The sequence below is a fragment of the Pseudophryne corroboree genome, chromosome 1, assembly GCF_028390025.1.
Source record: "Pseudophryne corroboree isolate aPseCor3 chromosome 1, aPseCor3.hap2, whole genome shotgun sequence".
NCBI lineage: Eukaryota > Metazoa > Chordata > Amphibia > Anura > Myobatrachidae > Pseudophryne > Pseudophryne corroboree.
In genome coordinates, this window is record NC_086444.1 from 500,476,578 (window position 1) to 500,484,506 (window position 7,929).

Genomic DNA, 7,929 nt, shown 5'->3' on the forward strand with positions numbered 1-7,929 from the left:
TCATTATATGATTATTGCTATAAAAGATGTTTTGCATATCACAGATGACCCCTCTGTCCCTGACACGGGGGTATGCATCTAAGGTATACAAAATGTTACCAGTTTTTAGTGCGCAAAAAAAAACCCTATATTGCAGCTAGTTATGTATATCAGAGTAGCGCATCCAGGTTACTCAGAAACAGTGAATAGAGAAAAAGAAATAGATATACACCCTCCAGCGCTAAGGAGAATACCACATTCACAATATATATTCAGAAAAACGCCGTACAAAAACACTTGTCACCAATGTGGATAATGACACGATTAATAGTACTTAACGTTTAGGGAAGTGGTCAACATAAGAGCAGATTTTTCTTAATCCGTAGGTTTCCACAGTTTACCATGTGAAAAGAAAAAATATATAATAGTGCAGATTATTTAAAAAGGATTGCAGATTTTATTAAAAGGATCCACTTACAAACGCAAATTATGGATTGAGCCTGATAAAATTCCCAAACTGGCAAAATACAGCATCAAACAGGTGCATCAATTCCAGGGTTGTAATAGATCTTTCATGCAGACTCCATGATGAAATGCACGGTACCATAAAAAAGAAATATAAATAGTGCAAGTATGTAGAAACAATTCAAAGTTTTAATACACATATGCACTTACAAACACTTGACAGAAATACAGCATAACGGGTTCCCCACTGGCAAAACAGCATAGGTAAGTTCCTGATGTCCGAGGAATTTTCCAGCACTCACTTCCAGAATGTGAGTGCCGTATCAAACCCAAGATCTTAAGCCACGCAGGGTATCCCTCCTAAAGCCACGCTAGACGCGTTTCAGACCGAAGTCCTTCCTCAGTAGCATGGCTTATACTCTCCTAAGGCGTCCTTTTATCAAGAGGAAGCAGGTGCTTCCAATTCCCGCTGGATGCGTCGTCCTCACATCCGGCATGCACGTCACGACCGGAACCGGAAGTGACATCGCGGTTTGCGTTCCATACAGACAGGAAGTCCTCCGCATGCGTTCCACGTGTCGAGCATGTGCATTACAACCGGAACCGGAAGTGATGTTACATTTTGCATTCCACTCGATCAGAGGTGGTTCACATGCGTTCCACAATCCATTTTCATGATGAGAGTCACTAACAGAAGTCCATATACATGTTCCACATCGTAAAACCGGAGCTAAATAATCACATAACGCAAGCATCAATAAAAACAAAAAAAATATATATATAAAAAAATATATATTTAAAAAGAATAACTTTAAAATACATAAGAATAAAACGAAGGATAGATTTATAAAGAATTTTTGGGGCATCCAATTAATATTACCTAGATCCAGAAGCTGTGATATAGATAAACGACTATCACAAGCCGAGATGCGGTGGATACACTATTTAGGAATCCTTGCACCTAAGGGTTTGAATGTGGACTTCGAGCTTAAATGCTTTTTAACTTAATTAGTTCACATATAATTTTATTCATTTTTATATTATGTAATTTCTACTATACACATATATATATATATATGTTTATTTTAATTAATTGCCCCAGCGATTCATCCCCTTGAATTCCTGATGAAATCTATCCTTCGTTTTATTCTTATGTATTTTAAAGTTATTATTTTTAAATATATATTTTTTTATATATATATATTTTTTGTTTTTATTGATGCTTGCGTTATGTGATTATTTAGCTCCGGTTTTACGATGTGGAACATGTATATGGACTTCTGTTAGTGACTCTCATCATAAAAATGGATTGTGGAACGCATGTGAACCACCTCTGATCGAGTGGAATGCAAAATGTAACATCACTTCCGGTTCCGGTTGTAATGCACATGCTCGACACGTGGAACGCATGCGGAGGACTTCCTGTCTGTATGGAACGCAAACCGCGATGTCACTTCCGGATCCGGTCGTGACGTGCATGCCGGATGTGAGGACGACGCGGATCAGCGGGAATTGGAAGCACCTGCTTCCTCTTGATAAAAGGACGCCTTAGGAGAGTATAAGCCATGCTACTGAGGAAGGACTTCGGTCTGAAACGCGTCTAGCGTGGCTTTAGGAGGGATACCCTGCGTGGCTTAAGATCTTGGGTTTGATACGGCACTCACATTCCGGAAGTGAGTGCTGGAAAATTCCTCGGACATCAGGAATTTACCTATGCTGTTTTGCCAGTGGGGAACCCGTTATGCTGTATTTCTGTCAAGTGTTTGTAAGTGCATATGTGTATTAAAACTTTGAATTGTTTCTACATACTTGCACTATTTATATTTCTTTTTTATGGTACCGTGCATTTCATCATGGAGTCTGCATGAAAGATCTATTACAACCCTGGAATTTATGCACCTGTTTGATGCTGTATTTTGCCAGTTTGGGAATTTTATCAGGCTCAATCCATAATTTGCGTTTGTAAGTGGATCCTTTTAATAAAATCTGCAATCCTTTTTAAATAATCTGCACTATTATATATTTTTTCTTTTCACATGGTAAACTGTGGAAACCTACGGATTAAGAAAAATCTGCTCTTATGTTGACCACTTCCCTAAACGTTAAGTACTATTAATTGTGTCATTATCCACATTGGTGACAAGTGTTTTTGTACGGCGTTTTTCTGAATATATATTGTGAATGTGGTATTCTCCTTAGCGCTGGAGGGTGTATATCTATTTCTTTTTCTCTATTCACGGGGGTATGCATGTTTAAGGAAAAGAAACCTGAGGTAACCTTCCCCCGTCTCATGAGCTGAATGCTTTATTTGAAAAGGCTTGGGAGACTCCAGACAAGAAACTGCAGATTCCCATGAGAATTCTTATGGCGTACCCTTTCCCCTCGCAGGACAGGTTACGGTGGGAATCCTCGCCCTGGGTGGACAAGGCTTTAACGCGCTTGTCCAAAAAGGTGGCGCTACCATCTCCGGACACGGCAGCCCTCAAGGATCCTGCTGATCGCAGACAGGAAACTACTTTAAAATCAATTTATACACATACGGGTGCCTCGCTCAGACCGGCAGTAGCGTCGGCATGGGTATGTAGCGCGGTAGCAGCATGGGCAGATAACTTGTCATCTGACATTGACACCCTAGATAGGGATAGCATTTTATTGACCTTGGGTCACATTAAAGACGCAGCCTTATATATGAGAGACGCTGCGAGAGACGTTGGGCTGTTAGGTTCAAGAGCCAACGCCATGGCTATTTCTGCTCGGCGAGCCCTGTGGACCCGCCAATGGACGGGTGATGCTGACTCAAAGAGACATATGGAAGTTTTACCTTACATGGGTGAGGTCTTATTTGGGGAGGGTCTCGCGGACCTGGTTTTCACGGCTACCACGGGTAAATCTTCTTTTTTGCCTTATGTTCGCCCACAGCAAAGAAGAAAACACCACAATATCAGATGCAGTCCTTTCGGTCGCATAAGTCCAGAAGAGGTCGGAGCTCTTCCTTCCTCACCAGAGGTAAGGGTAGAGGGAAAAGAATGCCTGCTACGGCTAGTTCCCAGGAGCAGAAGTCCTCCCTGGCTTCTACTAAATCCACTGCATGACGCTGGGGCTCCACTGAGGGAGTCTGCGCCAGTGGGGGCATGTCTTCGTCTCTTCAGCCAGGTCTGGGTTCTGTCAGACGTGGATCCTTGGGCGATGGAAATTATATCCCAAGGCTACAAACCGGAATTTGAAGAGGTGCCTCCTCGCCGATTTTTCAAGTCGACTTTGCCAGCTTCTTCCCCAGAGAGGGAAATAGTTTTAGCTGCAATTCAAAAGCTGTATCAACAGCAAGTGATTATCAAGGTTCCCCTAGTCCAACAGGGGAAAGGGTACTATTCAACCCTGTTTGTGGTCCCGAAACCGGATAGCTCGGACAGACCCATTCTGAATCTAAAATCCCTAAACCTGTACTTAAAAAAGTTCAAATTCAAGATGGAATCGCTCCGGGCAGTTATCTCCAGCCTGGAAAGGGGGGATTTTATGGTGTCACTAGACATAAAGGATGCATACCTTCATGTCCCCATATATCCTCCTTATCTGGCGTACCTGAGATTCGCTGTACAGGACTGTCATTACCAGTTTCAGACGTTGCCGTTTGGGCTTTCCACGGCCCCGAGGATTTTCACCAAGGTAATGGCGGAAATGATGGTGCTCCTGCGCAGGCAGGGAGTCACAATTATCCCGTACTTGGATGATCTCCTGATAAAAGCGAGATCGAGAGATCAATTGCTGAAAAGCGTGTCGCTCTCCTTGAGAGTGCTGCAGCAGCACGGCTGGATTCTAAATCTACCAAAGTCACAGTTGATTCCAACGACTCAGCTATCTTTCTTAGGCATGATTCTGGACACGGAACAGAAGAGGGTTTTTCTCCCAGTGGAAAAAGCCCAGGAACTCCAGAACATGGTCAGAGACCTGCTAAAACCAAAAAGAGTGTCAGTCCATCAATGCACTCGAGTACTGGGAAAAATGGTGGCGGTCTACGAGGCCATCCCCTTCGGCAGGTTCCATGCAAGGACATTTCAGTGGGACCTTCTGGACAAGTGGTCGGGGTCCCATCTACAAATACATCCGAAAATAAGCCTGTCCCCCAGGGCCAGGGTGTCTCTCCTGTGGTGGATACAGAGTGCTCACCTTCTCGAGGGTCGCAGGTTCGGTATTCAAGACTGGGTTCAGGTGACCACGGATGCGAGCCTCCGAGGATATGGAGCAGTCACACAAGGAAGAAATTTTCAGGGACTATGGTCAAGCCAGGAGGCTTGTCTACACATCAACGTACTGGAATTGAGGGCCATATACAATGGCCTACGACAAGCGGAGAATCTTCTTCGCGACCTGCCGGTTCTGATTCAATCAGACAACGTCACAGCCGTGGCTCATGTAAACCGCCAAGGCGGGACAAGGAGCAGAGTGGCAATGGCGGAAGCCACCAGGATTCTGCGCTGGGCGGAAAATCACATAAACGCTCTGTCAGCTGTCTTCATTCCGGGAGTGGACAACTGGGAAGCAGACTTCCTCAGCAGACACGATCTCCATCCAGGAGAGTGGGGACTTCATCAAGAAGTTTTTGCAGAAATAACAAGTCATTGGGGACTTCCTCAAATAGACATGATGGCGTCACACCTCAACAAGAAGCTTCGGAGGTATTGTGACAGGTGAAGGGACCCTCAGGCAGTAGCGGTGGACGCCCTGGTGACACCGTGGGTGTTTCAGTCGGTCTTTGTGTTCCCTCCTCTTCCGCTCATCTCAAAAATATTGAGAATCATAAGACGAAAAAGAGTGCAGACAATACTCATTGTTCCAGATTGGGCTCGAAGGGCCTGGTATTCAGATCTTCAGGAAATGCTCACAGAAGATCCGTGGCCTCTTCCTCTCAGGGAGGACCTGTTACAGCAGGGGCCCTGCGTGTTCCAAGACTTACCGCGGTTACGTTTGACGGCATGGTGGTTGAACACCAAATCCTAGCTGGGAAAGGTATTCCGGAGGAAGTCATCCCTACTCTGATAAAGGCTAGAAAGGAGGTGACGGCAAAACATTATCACCGTATCTGGAGGAAGTATGTATCTTGGTGTGAAGCCAAGAATGCTCCTATGGAAGATTTCCATCTGGGCCGTTTTCTCCACTTGCTACAGACAGGAGTGAATATGGGCCTAAAGTTAGGCTCCATTAAGGTACAGATTTCGGCCCTATCAATTTTCTTTCAGAAGGAATTGGCTTCTCTCCCAGAAGTTCAGACTTTTGTAAAGGGAGTGCTGCACATCCAGCCTCCTTTTGTGCCCCCTGTGGCACCATGGGACCTTAACATGGTGTTACAGTTCCTAAAATCTCACTGGTTTGAACCTCTTCAAACGGTTGAATTAAAATTTCTCACTTGGAAGGTGGTCATGTTGTTTGCCTTGGCATCTGCAAGGCGGGTGTCCGAATTGGCAGCTTTATCTCACAAAAGCTCCTATCTGATTTTCCATGTGGATAGAGCAGAGTTGAGGACTTGTCCTCAATTTTTGCCTAAGGTGGTTTCATCGTTTCATATGAACCAACCTATTGTGGTACCTGTGGCTACTGGTGACTTGGAGGATTCCAAGTCCCTTGATGTAGTCAGGGCCTAAAAAATGTATGTAGCCAGGATGGCTCGGGTTAAGAAAACAGAGACACTGTTTGTCCTGTATGCAGCCAACAAGGTTGGTGCTCCTGCTTCTAAGCAGACTATTGCTCGCTGGATCTGTAACACGATTCAGCAGGCTCATTCTACGGCTGGATTGCCGTTACCAAATTCGGTAAAGGCCCATTCCACTAGGAAGGCGGGCTCTTCTTGGGCGGCTGCCTGAGGCGTCTCGGCATTACAGCTTTGCCGAGCAGCGACTTGGTCGGGTTCAAACACTTTTGCTAAATTCTACAAGTTTGATGCCCTGGCTGATGAGGACCTCATGTTTGCTCAATCGGTGCTGCAGAGTCATCCGCACTCTCCCGCCCGGTCTGGAGCTTTGGTATAATCCCCATGGTCCTTACGGAGTCCCCAGCATCCTCTAGGACGTAAGAGAAAATAAGATTTTAAACCTACCGGTAAATCGTTTTCTCCTAGTCCGTAGAGGATGCTGGGCGCCTGTCCCAGTGCGGACATATTTCTGCAAGGCTTGTATATAGTTATTGCTTGCATAAGGGTTATGTTACAGTTAAGATCAGTTTTTGGCTGATGCTGTTTTGTTCATACTGTTAACTGGTTGCGTATATTCCATGTTATACGGTGTGGATGGTGTGGGCTGGTATGAATCTTGCCCTTAGATTAACAAAAATCCTTTCCTCGTACTGTCCGTCTCCTCTGGGCACAGTTCTTTAACTGAGATCTGGAGGAGGGGCATAGAGGGAGGAGCCAGTACACACCCATCTAAAGTCTTTAGAGTGCCCATGTCTCCTGCGGAGCCCGTCTATACCCCATGGTCCTTACGGTGTCCCCAGCATCCTCTACGGACTAGGAGAAAAAGATTTACCAGTAGGTTTAAAATCTTATTTTTAATTACATCTCATTTTTGTATCCCTTTATAGCATCGGCTTCTTAACACTAATCTATTAACATTATGGTTTTTCACTGGTATGCTGCCCTGGGCTTTCTGGCTTATGCTGATTTGTGGGGTGCCATGCCCTGCACCTAGATATAGCGCTAGGGACCCCCAATATATACAGAGAGGCCTTGAGACGCTTAGGGGCTTATACATACATTTGCGCAGATATATGGAACCAAGATCTCTGAATTATAAGATATTGTATAGGATTTAAATCTGGTTACTGCTATTATTCAGGGTGCTGGGGAAAACAAAATGTGTTTTTTTCCTGCTTACAGAAGTTCTGATGTAAGCTCAGTATTGCCAAGCAGATTGTGATTTTTTTTTTGTGGCCAAGACTGATCGTGTAGCTACTGTAACACTCGTACAGCAGTGCACCATCACTGGGGACTGGTACATCAATCAATGCCTGCTGCAAGTACTGGAACCCATTTCCAGACACCGTCGAAGAACCCGCGCTTGTGGTGCCCTTCTCCCTCATGAAAATTCACCTGCCCACAAATCCAGAAAAGTGGTTGATATTCTGGCTCATGTACGCATCCTGGAGCTTGGTCGTCCGCCATACAGTCCAGTCCTTACTCCCTGCGACTTCTGTTCGCACAAATCAAGTGCAAGATGTGTAGGATTTGTTTTGAGTCATCAGGAGCTGCCGTGGAGACCTTCATCCAGCATGTAGAAGACATACATGCTTCGGACTGGTCCAGCTGCTTCACCAAGTGGTTTGAGCACATGCAACTTTGCATAGACTCCTCTGGCGAATTCTTTGAAAAAATGTAATGTTCACTTTGTTTGTAAATACAGTATATTACTTTTTGTGCATCCAGAAACGTATTGCATACCCCTTGTAATAGAAAAGTGTGCAGGCTTTCTGTAATGATTGGTGCTGTAAACTTACAGT